Raw genomic sequence first — 17,522 nt, 5'->3', positions numbered from 1 at the left:
TATTCAAGGTAATCCCATCATTCTTACCAGTGATTGGTTCAGAAACTCAGCCTTAAGGGTAATCAGTGCATGGCATTCCCCAAGCAACTGTGGTCACATGACTTTAGCCCACCCAATCACACTATAGGAAAGGACTTTTAGGACATGGTTGAGGAAGATGCTTTCTTGCACTCTCCCACTGAATGTGAGCAAGAAAGCACATTGTCCCAGGTGCTGCTGGCACTGGCAGCCACTTTGCAACCATGAGGGAAGTTAGATTGAAGACAAAAGAAACACATGAAGGAAAGCAGAGCCAAGAGAATTGAAAGAACAGTGCCTGAAGCTTGCATTACCTTTGGGCATGCTAATAGATTTCTGTATTTTTAAGCCAGTTTGAGCCTTATTTTTGTTACCTGCCACTGAAATAATCTGACTGATATAGGTGTTCCCTACTTGGTCCATATAAATTGGTTTTTACATCAGCTTTTGTTCACATATATCCATAATTATTTTTGCTGCACTCGGGCAACCAAGTATTTTCAAAACATATCATACACAGTCAATTGTGTTAGTAATATAATAATAAGGCTCCAATAAGACTAACCAAAACCCTAAACTCACAGGATTTGATCAGATCTGCCAAATTGGTCAGTCATGTGTTTATTCATCCAACAAGGAGTAATTGAGAGCCAATATGCATCAAGCATTAAAAAATGTCAAGTCCTTCTGCCCCTTTAAATTATATTTGAGTACAAAGAAAATCAGGCAATCTGTGATGATGCATATATTCATTACAAACTACTGCACAAATATTTGGCTCGTAACTATGAGTTAAATGGTATGACATTTCCATGAGAAAATCAATTACTTGAACATGTGTTGTATAAAATATGTTAAATCATTTATTTGGATGTTGTAGATTGCATATTAGTTTTTAACCAAAGGAAATACATGAAAAAAAACATGAAATGCACACTCTATACATTGTAAATGCTGTGTTATGCCCAAGGGCCTATTGCAAGTGAACAATTTTTTTCTGGATGAGGAGAGTGGTATCTGAAAGATCATAAGATCATAGATCCAAAGAAGGGAGTCCTGTTGCAATGAGTTCTTCATGCGTTAAGGTTTGCACCTACTGATAACTTGTCTATTCAAAGACAATGTTTCATACAAATAGCTACGTGTAAAGAATGGGTAGATTAATCATTTCAGATACCAAACTGTCATCTAAAATAATTTGGAATTCTATCTGCCTAGGAATTAAAAAATAAAGATTTATGGTGTGATGTTGAGTATCTACATTTTGATGCTTTTTATGGTTTCAGCAATTTTGAGGAAGAAGGATGTATACAAAGGTCAGTAAGTTAGAGACTGTAATAAATGCCACGCGAGATAGACATACAATACTACAATAAATGATGATGCAAGATAACTAAATGGAAAAAAGTGAAACTAATAAAGTCATATACATACATGAACAAAATGAAGACTCTATTGAGAGCCAAGAAACAGTTCATGGATGGAAAGGAAATTCCCCAGGGAAGCATATGGGCTTCACTCTGTATGCTCCAGAGGGTATGTATGCTTATTCAGTCATACAGCAAGACCCTCTCCATATTAATATAGATACTGGATAAGACTGACATCCATCCCATAAACTAACCATGTTATAGCAGGTTTTTATTATATACACTTTGGTTTTAAGCCAAAAGATTTGTCCTTTAAAATATCCAAGCTCACATAATTAGAATGCCTTGTATCAAACTTCTGATTCACAAAATGGTATTTGTTTTCCAAGTCACAGAATTGACAAATGGCCTAATTTATTTCTCATTTTCTTAGCTTCAGTACAAGCATTCTCTAGGCTAGAATTATTTACTTGAAGACATTTGAGTTGACACTGTACTTTTTCTGTAGTGCATTCCTTTGCTCTGATTAAGTCTTCTCCTTAGGTACGAGTGAGTGTTGTCACAGTTGCAGTGGATAGGGTGAGTTCACCAAGAGTAATGTTCTCAGAGACTGTGGACATTTTGTTTTAGAGGGCAATAACGAAAACTTTTCTGTGCTAACTTGGACACCGCCTGTGATTTGAGTGACTTTAAAGTATGTGGGTTGAGGTCACAGTATTGTTTATGTGGGATATGTGCGGGGTGGAGAGGAGGAATGTATAAAGAAATGTTCTCTGGTAAAATCAGTAACCTACACTTGTGATGGTGAATTTTATAAAGAGCTCTAATAATTATGAACCATTACAAACTTATTCTCCCGTCAGACAGAAGAAAAACAAATACTGTATGATATCACTTATATGTGGAATTCAAAAAGGCCAAGCTTATATAACCAGAGAGTAGAATGGTTGTTGTCAGGGGTTGGGGGGTGAGAGGAATGAAGAGCTATTGGTCAAAGAGTACAAACTTCCAGTTATTAGATTAACAAATTCTGAGGATCTAAGGAACAGCATGGTGATTATAGCTAATGATACTGTATCATATACTTGAATGTGGCTAAGAGACTAAAATTTAAATGTTCTCACCACAAAAAGGAAATGGTAATTATGTGACAGGATGGAGGTGTTAGCTAATGCTCTGCTGCTAATCATTTTACAATATATAAGTGTATCAAATCAACACATTATATACCTTAAACTTACGCAATATGTCAATTATATCTCAATAAAGCTGGGGGAAAAAAAGACAAGGTGAAAGGCTAAAAAGTAACATAAGAAGTTAGAAATGACACAAGTAGAAGGAAAGAATTTTAAAAAGAAGAACAGAAATCAATAAAATAGAATACCAAGCCAGATCAAAAGGAACAACAAATTAAAACACTAGTTCTTTATATGAATATAAAGATGACAATTATACATGCTAGATACACCTGGATAGGCTTAGTCTCATAAAGTTAATTGTTCTGTTAACCGATAATTATTGTTAAAGTTTGTATTTCTCCTCATGTAACTTTATTTTTTCTAAAAAATGTTATTAAGTAGGGAAAAAAACCTAAAACAAAAACTTACTTTCCAAACAAACACATATATCTGAATCCACATGTTTTAGGGACTGACTATATAACTGGGAGTCCTCCAAGCTGACTTACATGTAGAACACAATGTTTATGAAATGATAAATCATGACATTGTGCTAATTTGGAGCTTTTAACTTATTATTACAATGCAAAGCTTTTGTTTAGACCTTGAACATGTCCAATACTAGCCATTAGCCACATGGGACTACTGAACATTTGCAATGTAGTTAGTCCAAACTGAGATGCGCTGTAAGTGGAAAATACACACTTAGCGTGAAAAAAGTTATACAAAATATTTAATAATTTTTATATTGATTACATGTAGAATATTTTGGATATATAATATTTAATACTTTGGACATATTGTGTTAAATAAAGTATATTATTAACATTAACTTCACCTACTTATTTTTACTTTTTAATGTAAATACGGGGAAATTTTAAATAACATATGTGGCTTGCATTATATTTCTTTTGGACAGTACTGCCCTAGACTGACAAAAGATTGTGGAAAGGAGGAGTATTTTAACACTGACATTATTTAGAATTGTCAGTACAAGGCGAAAAATAGAAAGCAGACCAAATTCTAGGCCACTTTAATACTGTTTTTAAGTTTCCTATAGACAACGCACCCTCCTATTGCTTGCACTCAGGGCCCGATGCCCCCTCTACTCTACCCTTGATACGCCACTCAGTCAAACCTGTTTAGTTCAAACCACTGGAGGATCCTCACCTTGCCCACAGACTGCTCAGTTGGGTGTTCATGGTTCTCTCATTGGGTCCTTGCCCCCTTTCCCCACTGTCCCTTCAGTTTTTCTGCCATCCTCACTCCCATTTCCGGGCTTTGTTAACATTGCTCCCTCTCACCCAACATTCCATCTGAAATGCTCAGTCATCTGCCTCTTCTGTTTGTTGAAATTCCACTGCCTCTTCCAGCTCAAGACTCCTCCCTCAAATGTTCCTCTAAGACTCCAGTCCTAGGGGATCTCTTCTTTTCCCACCCTCTCGCCCCTGTCTTTTCTGACTTGAGGCAAGCATGGTCTGTGTTATTCACTTCAGTGGACAAACGGCACTTTGTCATTACCCAAAACATTTTATTGGAGTGTATGTATCATTGAGAGGTTCTTAAATAGCTGGGATTTACATGTCTTTTTCATCTCATTCAGGGCCTAGTACAATGTTATGACATTTTATATGTTCAACAGGTAACTGTTGAATGAGTGAATAAATAAATGATTAACATCATGGGTTAGATTTATTAAAATGAGTTCATCTGTGAGTGATAGATCACCCAAAAATAACATATATTTGCACAAGATAAAAGTTTATTTTTCTCTTACATAATTTTTCTCTTACATAATTGTCTGGGTAGATGAAACAAAGCTCTTTGGGTACTCAACTGTGTAGCGTACCTTGACTCCTTCTTGGTCTGCCATTCTTAGGCTACGGCCCTCATCCTTCTGGTTCAAGAGCACATCTTACACAATAGCATCAAAAAGAACAAAATACTTAGGAATATATCTAACAAAGGAAGGGCATAGCTTGTACACTGAAAACTACAAAACATCATTGAAAGAAATTAAAGATTATTTAAATAAATTAAAAGACATCCTGTGTTCATGGATCAGAAGACTTAATATTGTTAAGATCAAAATAGTCCTGCAAATTGATCTACAGATTCAGTGCAACCCACATCAAAATTCCAACTGACTTCTTTGCAGAAACTGACAAACTGATCCTAAAATTCATATGGGAACTCAACAGATGCAAAATAGCCATAACAAGCCTTCAAAAGAAGACCAAAGTTGGAGGAATGAAACTTCCCAAATTCAATACTTACCACAAAGCTACAGTAATCAAGACACTGTGGTACTGGTATAAGGATAGATCAATGGAATAAGAGTCCAGAAATAAACAGTCACATTTATAGTCAATTGATTTTTGACATGGGAAATAATAGTCTATTCAATAAATGGTGCTGAAACAACTGAATATACTCATGCAAAAGAATTATGTTGCATCCCTACCTCTAACTATATGTAAAAATTAACTCAAAATGGATCTTAGGCCTAAAGTTAATAGCTAAAACCTATAAAACTCTTAGATGAAAACATACGTCTCTCATGACCTTGGATTTGGCAAAAGAGTTTTAGACATGACATCAAAAACAAAAACACCAAAAGGAAAAATAGACAAGTGAAACTTCATCAAAATCTAAAACTTGTGCATCAAAGGACACTCTCAACAAAGTGAAAAATTAACGAAACAGGATGGGAGGCAACATCTGCAAATCATACCTCTGATAAGGAATTTGTATTCAGGATAGACAAAGAACTCATAATTTAATGGCAACAAAAAAAGGCCCCAATTTTTTTGTTGTTGTTTTGTTTTGTTTTTTTTTGGTACGCGGGCTTCTCACTGTTGTGGCCTCTCCCGTTGCGGAGCACAGGCTCCGGACGCGCAGGCTCAGCGGCCATGGCTCATGGGCCTAGCCGCTCCGCGAAAGCCCCAATTTTTAAATGGTAAAGGATTTCAATAAACATTCCTCCAAAGAAAATATCAAATGGCCAATAAGCACATGAAGATATGCAACATTATTAGCCATTAGAGAAATACAAATCAAAACCAAAATGAGATCACATTTCACACCCACTAGGATGGCTCTAATAAAAAAAGACAGATAGTAATAAGTGTTGGAGAGGATGTGGAGCAACTGGAACCCTCATATGTAGGTGGTGTGAATGTAAAATTGTGTAGCTGCTATGGAAAAGTTTGCCAGTTTCTCAAAAAGTTAAATATTTAACTTTATTAAAGTTAATAAAGACTCGGTAATTCCACTCCTAGGAATATACCCAAGAGAAATGAAAACATATATCCACACATATTATTCATAATAGCCCACAAGTGGAAACAATCCAAATGTCTATCAACTGATGAAAGGATAAGTAAAATATGTTAGAGTCATACAATAGAAGATTATTTGGCAATAAAAAAAGAAATACTGGTACATGCATGCTACAGCATGCTAAGCAAAAGAAGGTAGTCACAAAAGACTACATATTGTATGGTTCTGTTTATGTAAAATGTCTAGAATAGGCAAATATATAGCAACATAAAATAGATTCATGACTGCCTAAGTCTAGATGGGGGGTGGGAGGGGAGTGTCTGCTAATGGGTTTTGCTGAGGGAAGATGAAAGTATTCTAAAATTGATTGTAGTGATGTTTGCATAGTTTTGTAAATATGCTAAAAAAACTATTGAATTATACACTTTAAATAATGATTTACATGGTATAGCAATTATATTTCAATAAACTTTCATTTAAAAAAATGAGGGAATTCCCTGGCAGTTGAGTGGTTAGGATTCTGTGCTTCCACTGCAGGGAGCACAGGTTCGATCCCTGGTAGGGGAACTAAGATCCTGCATGCCACACAGAGCAGCCAAAAAAAAAAAGGATCAAGAAAAAATGGTGAAGGGAATATACCTATGATTTCTTAGGAAAGTTCACGGACAAATTCATTTAATCTTCACAACCCTATGAGAATAAAACTATTATTATCTCCATTTACAAGTAAAAAACTGAAGCATTTATTTAAAAAAAAATTTATTTAAGCAACTTTCTCACCCACAGGCAAATAGGTTCAGTAAAATAACCAAAAAAATACATCCTATATATTTGGAAATTTAGAACACAATATAAATAACTGACTGGTAAAAGAAAAAAATCATAAGAAAAATAAAGTTCTTAAACAGAATAACAATGAAAATGTTACATATTAAAAATTGTTACCTAGAGAGGTGGGATGGGGGGGGAGGCTCAAGAGGGAGGGGATATATGTATACATATAGCTGATTCACTTTGTTGTACAGCACAAAGTAACACAACATTGTAAAGCAATTATATTCTAATAAAAATAAATAAATAAACAAAAGTTAAGAGAAATTAAAAAAAGATTGTTGAATAGAGACTTCTAGTCCTGAACAGAAAACAGTAGACACACTTCTTCCTATTTCTTCCACACAGTATAGCTAAAAACACTAGATACTGTACATAAAACAAACATAAGATTTTGAAAGGGGGAGAGAAGAAGGCAAGCCAGTTAGGAACCTCAGGACCCAAAGAATGACACAGTAGTGAGTTCCTTGGGTATTCTTTTTGCCTTATATATCTCAGACTGGGTGGTACAGAAGTTGCCAACCCAGAAATGCCAGCAGGCACAGACAAAAAAGTCCCTATAAAAGCTTGCTCTTCCTAGACAAAGGACCAGGAAAGGGGAAACCTAGCAAGACAGAGAACTTTTGGACAATAACCACTGTATTCCAGCCAAACATCATGGAAAAAACTGTGGCACACATCAGAAAATGACAAGGGGAGAGAGTAGACTTCCATCTTTGCCAGGCTATAGCAAGGTGCCCTAAGTCCCCTGCCAGGGTGGTGTAATGAAAGACCAAGTGGAGGAGGCAAGACTCTCATCCCAGTCGGGCAATAATGAAATGTCCTTCCATGGAGTCAGTGGAAATCACATGTGGAAACAGGACTTTCACTCCCACCCCGTGGTAACAAGGAACCTTTCCTTCCCCCTGCTAAGATGGTGTCAGAGAAGGTCTAGTGGAGAGTCATGACTTTCACCACCACCTAGTGATAAAAAAGTGCCACTTCCAACCCCGAGGTGTCAACAGAGGCTGGACTTCCACCCCCAACCTGGCAGAAAAGAGGTCGTATCCATATTCTCCGGAAAGCACGGTCTCAGAGGAAGCCTACTAAAACAGAAGAACTCAGTAAGATTCAGTGTATCATAACATAATACTAAAAATGTCCAGGATACAATCTAAAATCATTCATCATACCAAGAGCTAGGAAAATCTCAACCTGAATAAGAAAAGACAGTCAGACACCAACAATGAGGTGTCAACAGATACTGGAATCATCTGACAAGGATTTTGAAACAGCCATCAGAAAAACTTTTCAAGGAGCAATTATGACACAATAAAAACACATGAAAAAATAGAAAGTCTAAGCAGAGAAATAGAAATCTTCAGTAAAGAAATAGAAGATAAAAAGAATGAAAAGGAAACTGAGACTGAAAAATATAATAACTTAGGTAAAATATCTCACTTGATAGGCTGAACATCAGAGTGGAGAGGACAGCCAATCAGTGAGTATGAAAATAGACCAATAGGAATTACCCAGTCTAAACAACAGAGATAGAATAAGAAAACAACTGGGAAAAAAAAAGCCTCAGGTATGTATACAACTATAACGAAAGATCTAATACTCATGTCTTTGGAGTCATGAAGAGAAGAGGAGAAAGAGTGTGGGACTGAAAAATTATTTGAAAAAATAATGGGTAAAAATTTCCCAAATTTGGCAAAAGGCATAAACCTACAGGTTCAAGAAGCTGAGCAAACACAAAATAGGGAGTCAAAGAAATCTATGCCACAATATATGATAATAAAAATTCTGAAAACTAAAAACAAGTGAAAATCTTGAAATCAATGAAAGAGAAATTATACCCCACCTATAGCAAAAACAATTCAAATGGCAGTTGGATTTCTCATCAGAAATCATGCAGGCCATAAGAAAGTGACATGAAATTTTTCAAGTGCTAAAAGAAAAGAACGGTCAAACTAGAATTCCATATCCAGTTAAAACACTCTTTAGGGATGAAGAGGAAATCAAGACATTCTCAGGCAAAGGAAACCTAAAAGAATGTCACCAGCAGACCCACCCTAAAAGAATAGCTAAAGGAAATTCTTGAAAAAGAAAAGATATGGTAAAAGAAGGAGTGTGAAAACATCAGCAAGGAATAAAAAATAAGGGAAAGAGTAAAAACACAGGTAAATAAAATCGACTTTCTTTCTCTTGAGTTTTCTAACTTTTGACTTTTGAAGCAAAAATAGATAACATTATGTGATGTGGTTCTCAGTGTATGCAGAAGAAATATTTAAGATAGTTATAAACAGGGGAGAGGAAAACAATGAACAGGGATGTAAGATTTCTACACTTCACTCAAACTCATAAAATGTAGACAGTAGTAGGATGTGATGACTTATCTATGTGTAATGTAATACTTAGTGCAGCCATTAAAAATCTAAACAGAGAGATATACTGAAAAATACTATAGTATCTGGGGGAGGGGGTTGAAGATGCTACTGGTATCTAGTAGTAGATACAAGTTGTACACTGTATAGCTCCAGAAGTTACCGTTTGCCCAGACTGCAAAGTAAATAGCTCCCCCCTAGAGTTGTACAGTACACAACCAGCATAATTGGTCCCCACAGCGCTAGACTCTCACACACTTAATGTTGATCATAAAAGCAAGTCATAGATGAATATATACAATATTACACCATTTACATGAAGTTTAAAATGTCAAACTGAAGAACATATTATTTCGGGATACATAAAAATATAGTAAGCCTATAAAGACCTGAGTAGTCTTGGTCATAGTGTGCTGTTTCAGCTAGATATTAGATTCATGAGTGTTTGTTAGCCATATAACATTCTTTTGTACGTACAAAATAATCCACACTCAAGAAAGAAAAGCAAATGACATAATAAAATAGGAAAAGTAAATAGAGATCAATTCAGGATAGTAGTAGCCTCTGGAATAATGGAAAGTGATATGACAGGAGAAAGATGTACAGGAAATCCAGTAGTATTTATTAAGTTAGCTTGCTGAGTATTTGTCACATTTTTCTTCATACCTTATACATTGATTGCATATCTTCTTTTGTTTGTGGCTGTCAGAAGATGGAGACCATAAAGTCAGCAGTGAACAGAATGGTCCCTTAACAAGAATTAGTCCCATCTGGGTGAACCTTGTGGTACCCAGAGAGTACAAAGTAGAGACAAAGTCTAAACTTCTCATTCTAGAAAGGCCATAGGTAAGCTTGTAAACAAAGAAGAAATATTCAGCTTCTCCTTCCAAGATTCAAGATGATAAGGGTAAACTCAATCTAAAGCAACAGTACGAAATATCATAAAAGTTGAGGTGGGAGGGCATTAAAATTATGAGATACATGTTTTGTACTGAATATCATCTGAAATGGTTGCAGATGTCATAATATCATACCTCTGTGGAAAAACATGAGATAAAAGAGCCCACTGTCCAAGGACCACTCGTGTTTGTATCATGGTTAAATATAAAAGACCACCCAGACAAGTGAAAGGGAGACCATTTCTGTATTTAGACTCTTTCATTGTAATTGTAACAGCAATATTGGAAGAGCCCATTTTACTCTTTAGAGTCCTAAATTTCCATCCAGCATTTTGAAGAGTCACTCTGAAGCAATGCAATGTTTGTCACACATTGTCCCTTTTCAGAGAATCGGTATGGCGTTCTAAAGAGGTAGTTTTTGAGGAAGCCAAGCGCATGCATATGAAACCATGTAAGTCCTTCGTTGTGACAGTAAGTAAGAAATTGAGCAAGCTATGTTTCAACAAAGAAGACTTCTCTAAGAAAGAGAGCAAGGACTCTGAAAGACACTGTGTCAGGATGAAATCTACTCATGGCTCAGTTCTCAGTTCAAAAGCTTTAGCTCTGTTTTCTGCAGACCAGTCCATGGGTGTAGTGGAATATACTTGTGAGTTACAGGCAGAGAATGTTTCCTAGATCTAGTCAAACACATAGGCAAAGGCAGGAGAATGCTTCTAAAACTTTCAAGCAGTCTTGACTAAACAATGGCTGAAGTAGACAGCTACTGTGGTCTGCCTCCCAGTTTCCCTTTTTCTAGAAACAGCTCTCCACATTTAAGAGAAACTACCCCTTCTCCTACTCCACCCAGGTGCTCTCACTGGGGCAACCAGCTATACTTGTGACCAGAGAGATGACCTCACAGCCCCCATTTCCCCTTTAATTGGAGCAGTCCCTCTCAGAGAGCAAACCTGGTCCAAGCTCCTATCATTTCTCACTTGGATTATTACAATAAGCAACTGGTCTCCCTACTTCCACCCTTGTCTCTCTACAGTTCCTTCTCAACACAGAAGCCAGAGCTGAATGCAGATCAGATAATGTTACTCTTCCTTGCAAAACACTCTAGTGGTTGCCCACCTCATACTCTCAAAGTCAAAGTCTTTACTATGACCCACAAAGCCCCATGGAACCTGCCTTAGCTCCCTGGCCTCATTTCCCACTCCCGTTCCCCTTGCTCACTCCAGTTGAGTCTCAGTGGTCTTGCTGGTGTTCCTCACACATGCCAAGTGCACGCCCACCTCACGTCCTTTGCACTTGCTATTGTCTCCAACTCCAGTTACCTGCATGGTTCAACCCCTCTCTTCCTTCAAGTCTTTGCTCAAATGTCATTTCCCTCATAAGGGCTTCCCTGGCAGGAATTTAAATCCTATTTAAAATGCAACCTAGAGATTATCTCTTTCTGAGAAAGACAAAGACAATACCAGAAAGAGAAAGACAATACCACATGATATCACTTATATGTGGAATCTAAAATATGACACAAATGAACTTGTCTACGAAACAGAAACAGACTCACAGACATAGAGAAGAGACTTGTGGTTGCCAAGGGGGAGGGGAGGAAGGGGGGTGGGGGAGGGATGGACTGGGAGTTTGGGATTAGCAGATGCAAACTATTATGTATAGAACGGATAAACAACAAGGTCCTACAGGGAACTATGTTCAATATCCTGTGATAAACTATATTGGAAAAGAATATGAAAAAGAATGTATATATATATAACTGGATCAGTTTGCTGTACAGCAGAAATGAACACATTGTAAATCAACTATACTTCAATAAAATAAATTTTTTAAAATTGCAATATCCACCCCCAGCCCCAGCACTCCCTATCTCCCTTCTACGCTTGATTTTCTCTTTCCATAGCACTTATCCCTTTCTAATATACTATCAAATGTTCCTCTTTACTCTTGTTCGCTGTCTGAATTTCCTCTCCTGGAATATAAAAAGAGGGTTTTTCCTCATCTTTCTTTCCCTGCTATTCCAGCATCTAGAACAATACCTGGCATGTAATAGGTGCTCCGTGGCTACTTGTTTTATGAATTGAATGAATGAAATCTGGGAAGATGAGAGCTGGAAGTTGCTGTCATCCATGATCCAATCTTCTGGAAAACCTGTCTAAAAGAGGAAAGCTGACACAGAGAAACAGGCACTCTCCACCCTAGAGGGGGACTAGCCTCTGTCACTCTACTCCCAGAAGTCAGCTGCATCTCTGCCTTTTCCAGGGTTTTCTGCATGAGCCAATAAATCCTCCTGTTTGTCTAAGGTGGTTCCAGGCAAGCTTCTATCATTTGCAACCACAAGAGTTCTAACATGTGAGCATTCTTTGCACAGACATATACAGAGAGAATTTTCCCTTTTACTAAGTAAAATCCTCTCTGCTTCATTTTCTGACCTCAGCTCATCCTGACTTGGTGATGGTTCTTGATTCCACACTAGGAGACTTCCGTTGCGATATCATTTACAGTCATTTGAAATCTCTGTGTTCACCAACCTTGTGCAAAACAGGATACAGAGTGAGGCAGGGTGTACTGTCTCCCGCATCCTGCCCCATCCCATCCAGCCCTTCGCTGATCCAGCTTTATAGCCACCCATACCCCAAACACCTGACCTCTAGACACTCACATATTCGCCTGTGTTGTCCCACCTCCTCTCTCTGCCACATTACCACTAATCCCACCCTGCTGGTCAGAAATCGATAACAAAGAATGAGGAAACCAAGGGGATTGTGACATACCAAGAACATCTTTGCAACCCATCAAAGTGTCCTAACCTACCGGTTGGGAGACAGCAGCTCAGAAAGCACCATATATGCTGTTCGTTTTGCAAAACAGCCAGCCAGCCAAATGCAAAAGGATTCAAGGGGTTTGCGAGACTGTTTCTTGCAAGTGTAAAAGTCTGAATAAACACACATGATGTTATCATTGACCTACTTTGTAATTTCTTAGCCAGTAGGACTACACACTCACAAAACAGTTCTGTTAACAAGCCCTGTCATTCTTCCACCCAATCATTCATTTAACAAACATGAATAGAATCCCCGTTATCTGAGTCAGACATTCCCAGGTGCTGGGCCCTGAATGGGACTCCCAGTCTGGAACGAGAGACAGACACACAAGCAGACACACAACAACAGCGTGGTAAAGAAGTATGAGGTGCAGGATATTTTGTAAGTACTGTGGAGAAACATCTCATTTTGTTTTCAGGAGCCCAGAAGAACATCTTTTATTTTTTTTGCTTTTTTTGGTTTTTTTGTTTTTCCCCCTTGGATCTTTTTTTTTTTTTTTTTGTATAATTGCTTTACAATGGTGTGTTAGTTTCTGATTTATAACAGAAGAACATCTTAGTGGAGATAATGTCCAGGGATTCATCTTAAAGAATGAATGGAAGTGAACCCAAGAAAGGAGAGGAGGAACATTCTAAGAAAAGAGGCAGCGTAAGCCAAGGCATGGCGACTACAAGCACTTTACTGCTGCAGGGGTATAAAGGAAGGCAGGGGTGGCAGAAGGAGAGGGGGTTGGGGGCATAGGGATGGGCATAAAGGGCTGAGAATATGGAGCTGCGCCTCCCAGCTGCCCTACAAGGAAGGACTTGATACCCCAGCTGTGCGAGTACAGAGAGCAGACAGCCCTCAGCCCCTCAGGGTCTGCCTCAGCTGCAGAGAAGCACCTCACCCAAAATCACACTATTCTGGGGACAACCCACATACAATGACTGATTGAGGCAAAGGTATAAAGGCCTGATCATCTTAGCCCAGCTTGGGACAACTTTGAAGGGTCATCTAGAGCTATCTAGAGCCCCCTGTAGTATAGGCTAAAGCTGTCTTTGGACCTGCACTGCAGCTCGACATTTCCCTCTGCCCACCCCTGCTTCCTTCGTCTCCTTTCCACAGGTGTTGATCTCAAGGGCTCTCCTTAATAAACACCCTGCACGCTAAACTCAGCCTCATCCTCAGTCTGCTTCTGAAGGGAAGCCAACCTGCGACACGGGCCATTAATGTCTATTTAGAAACTTGGACTCAGAGCTATGCTGGGGTTTTAAAGAAATTTCACTTCCAGCACTACAGCATTATCACCATATGTGTTCACCTTCAGAAACGGTGCTGGCAGACACAAGAGTCTTTCACTTACCCCAGTAACCACGCCTAAGAGTGGCTACGTAAGAGAGGTCCCACTCTGTCCTCCAGTTTGCCTTGAAGGTGACCTGAGTGTGTCTGAGAAGATGGGAGTATCCCTTCTAGAGAACTTCACCCATGACCCAGCCACAGCCCATCCCATCCATTCATTTATTCATTCAAGAAACACGTCCTGAACCTATGCTAGGCACTGTGCTAACTCGGTCACTTCTTACCCTAGAGCTCATCTTTAAGATTATTTTAGAATTCTCAACTATGGTCATTAAAAAATTAGACTGAAAGAAACTTTAGTCATAGGAACGCTGATGTGTATGGTTTGCCTTGAAATTCCTTAGCTGTTTTCTGAGTCCAGACTCTCTGAGGGCACCTTTGTTTGAGGTTTGGCTTCCCATATGGTGCTTGCAGTGAGAGACAAGGCCAGCCGGAGGGCTGGCAGAGCTCTCTGCGGCTAAGGTTGCTATTGAGAACCCATAAATAGTCATTCTGGACTCCCTTTTTTGTGCAATCAATTTATGAATTATGGGATACAACAGGGAAGTTCTTGGTTCCAAAAACAAACTCGAAATGCTGGCCCAGAGGTGGCATTCAGCTCAACATTTATGAAGCTCTTTGTGCAAAGCACTGTGTGAATACAAAGATAAGCAAGGCACATTCCAGCCCTTACCAAGCCTGTAGGCAGATGAGACAAGTCCATAAATGATGGGCACAATCAATAAAGATACAAGATATGATAAAGGGAAGAAGAAAGGAGAGCGTGGGAGGATCTCGCACTTGGGCACCTGCTATGCACCAGGCATTTTATCTGTGTAATTCCCTTTAACGTTAACAGCAATCTTATGAGGTAGCCTTTTTTTTTCTTATTATTTTATTGATGAGAAAAACTGAAGAGTCTGTGTTCACACGTCTAGTAAGTAAAAGAATACCAGCCTGCTTGACTCCAAAGTCCAAGCTCTCCCCTTACAACCTACCAGCTCCCATAGCACTGTAACAGAAATGTGAAAAGAACATTGCTGGTGGCCTTTCAAGAGAGCAAGGGCTTCTGGGTTCAAAAGTCAGGAAGAACTACCTGGAATAGGTGATGTTAGGGAGAGGTCACGAAGTCTGGGTAGAGTTTTAACTAGCTGAGGATTATAGGGAAGGTGTTCTGGGTGGAGAGAATAGCGTGATCAAACGTCCCAAAGTATGGGAAAGGCCCAAGGACCTGCAGGGTGTGTTTCATCTCAGGTTGCCCAGGAAGCAGACTCTGGGATGGAGTTTAGCATTTCGGAAACGTATTCGGGAGTATCCTTGGGATCATCCCCTGTGGAGGAGACAAGGAAATATTAAGCAAAGGAAGGTGCTGGGCTGCAATATAGCCACACCAAACAAAAAGCCTGAGCCAATCTCATAGATTGGTCTGAAGCTGGAATAACTTTTCAGAGTTGCCTTGCCTTGAGACAAAGGGGATGGGTCTTTATAGCACCCTCTCCACACACACCTTTGTTTTTTTTTTTTTTTTGGCCGCACAGCGCAGCTTGTGGGATCTTAGTTCCCTGACCAGGGATTGAACCTGGGCCCCCAGCAGTGGAAGTGCGGAGTCTTAACCACAGGACCAGCAGGGAATCCCCAGCCCTTCTGACCAGTCATTGGATGTAGCCTGTCCCTGGGAAGGGAATGTGAACCTTGGGTGAGGTGGGTGTCTTCATCTGAGAGCAGACTACATGGCAGCCATCATCCATGAACACTCCTGGCAGCTGGGGGAGTGGGTACCTCAGTCCCGAAGGGAAATTCTGTCTGGGTGGCCCACCACGAAATTCACTACAGGATGCGTGTCCTGGGCAGTAAGCAGGCTGCTCCGGCAAAACAAGAGTGCAAGACTAAGAAAAAATGTAGTTGGAAAGTTGAGAGGGGGTGGACGTTGAAGGCCAGCCTTTGTGTTTTATAAAGAAGGAAAAAGAGTTACTGAGTTTTGCGTGAGGCAAGGTCATGGCTAGAAAATGCACTTGTCGTAATGCATGGGACATCTGAGAGTAGGGAGAACCTAGAGGAGAGCCAATGGGTTCCTCCATAGTCAAGGCGGAAGGTCAAGAGCAGAGGAACGACCGGGTGGCAGTAGTGAGGGGAAGGAGGGGATAGAGGCGGCAGAGGTGTTGAGGATGCACAGACCTTGCGTGCTAAGCACTTTGTACAAAAGGCCTATAAGACTGAAAAAGAGACAATACCTTACCATGGTTCAACCATTCCATGGAATACTAACCAGCTTTTCGATGTAAACTCCATGTAGGCAGGGATTGTTGTTGTTTTCCCAGCATCTAGAGCAATGTCTGGCAAATAGCAACTATTTGTATCCATCAGATTTTGCTGTGATCGGGCCAAGTTACAAAAATTCCAAAATCTCAGTGGCTCACAGCAACAAATGTTTATTTTTTTGCTCATGGTTCTACAGTCAACTGCAGTAACTCTGTTCCGGGCTGTGGGCTGGGTTCAGATCTGCTCCATGCATCTCCCTGTGCCAGGGACCAGGCTGAAGGACATGGGAAACATACTATTCTTTGAATGGAGGGCAGGAGCTCAAGAAGGCTAGCAGAACTTGCAATGCCTCTGAAAGCTTCTGCTAGGATCTGACACGCTGTCAATTCTACCGTCCACATCCCAGTGGCCTAAGCAAGTCATATGAGCAAACTCCACGTCAACGGGGCAGCGAAATATACTCTTCCCCTGAGGAGCTGGGGAAAGGGGAGTGAATATTTGCTGAACAACAATAAAATCGGTATTGAGCACAGTGGTGCTCGATAGATATTTGTTGAATGATTGTATGAATAAATCCACGTGTGTTGATATGGAAAGATCCCTAACACAGCCCATTAAGTGAAAAAGGCAAGTTACAAAGCAATACATACACTACGATCCAATTTATAAACACACATACCAAAAATAAAACCATACACTGATATATGTGCATATTTTTTCATAAATGCATAGAGAAGGGGCTGAAAGTAGATACAATAAACAGTTAACAGTGTAACTTCTGGAAAGGGGGCATAAGATTGGGTAGGAGTAAAAGGGGACATTTGCTTTTTTATCATTTGAAAACTTTTTATGACAAGAAGGTATTTGTGCTTACTTTGTATGGTTTTTTTAAAACAATGTGAAAAAAGGAAGAAGAAAAAATAAGGCAAGGTCCATTGTGAAGCTCTTCACACAGTCTGGATTGGAAAAATGTCAAATGAGTAATTTGGAGGAAGGAAGTTAATGTCATAGTAAGAGTGACAAATTAATAACAAAATGTGCCCTCTTATAATTGTTCAGTTACTGCTCTGACATTTAAAAACATTACAACCTTTATGGTAAGTGCCTTTATCTGACTTATGAAATGATTATGAAATTACTTTGACAGTATCTTGCACTTAGGTTGTGTAAAAGGGAACAT

The 17,522-nt window shown here is 39.3% G+C and overlaps 1 long non-coding RNA gene across 1 annotated transcript in view; it reads right to left on the bottom strand.

The window, feature by feature from the left end:
* The window catches only part of LOC111165571 (uncharacterized), a 28,636-nt gene extending 16,006 nt beyond the window's left edge, over positions 1-12,630 (bottom strand). The window contains exons 1-2 of the long non-coding RNA XR_002642400.2: positions 12,374-12,630; positions 11,981-12,092 (exon numbers count right to left, since the gene is read on the bottom strand). This is a non-coding gene — a long non-coding RNA (uncharacterized LOC111165571). The remainder of the gene's footprint in view (positions 1-11,980; positions 12,093-12,373) is intronic.
* Between the last annotated feature and the right edge of the window lie 4,892 nt (positions 12,631-17,522).

This window comes from Delphinapterus leucas, chromosome X (genome assembly GCF_059928025.1).
Source record: "Delphinapterus leucas isolate spDelLeu-1000000601 "Yukka" chromosome X, BTC_Dleu_Yukka2, whole genome shotgun sequence".
Taxonomy (NCBI): domain Eukaryota; kingdom Metazoa; phylum Chordata; class Mammalia; order Artiodactyla; family Monodontidae; genus Delphinapterus; species Delphinapterus leucas.
This window is presented reverse-complemented; position numbering and strand designations above follow the sequence as displayed.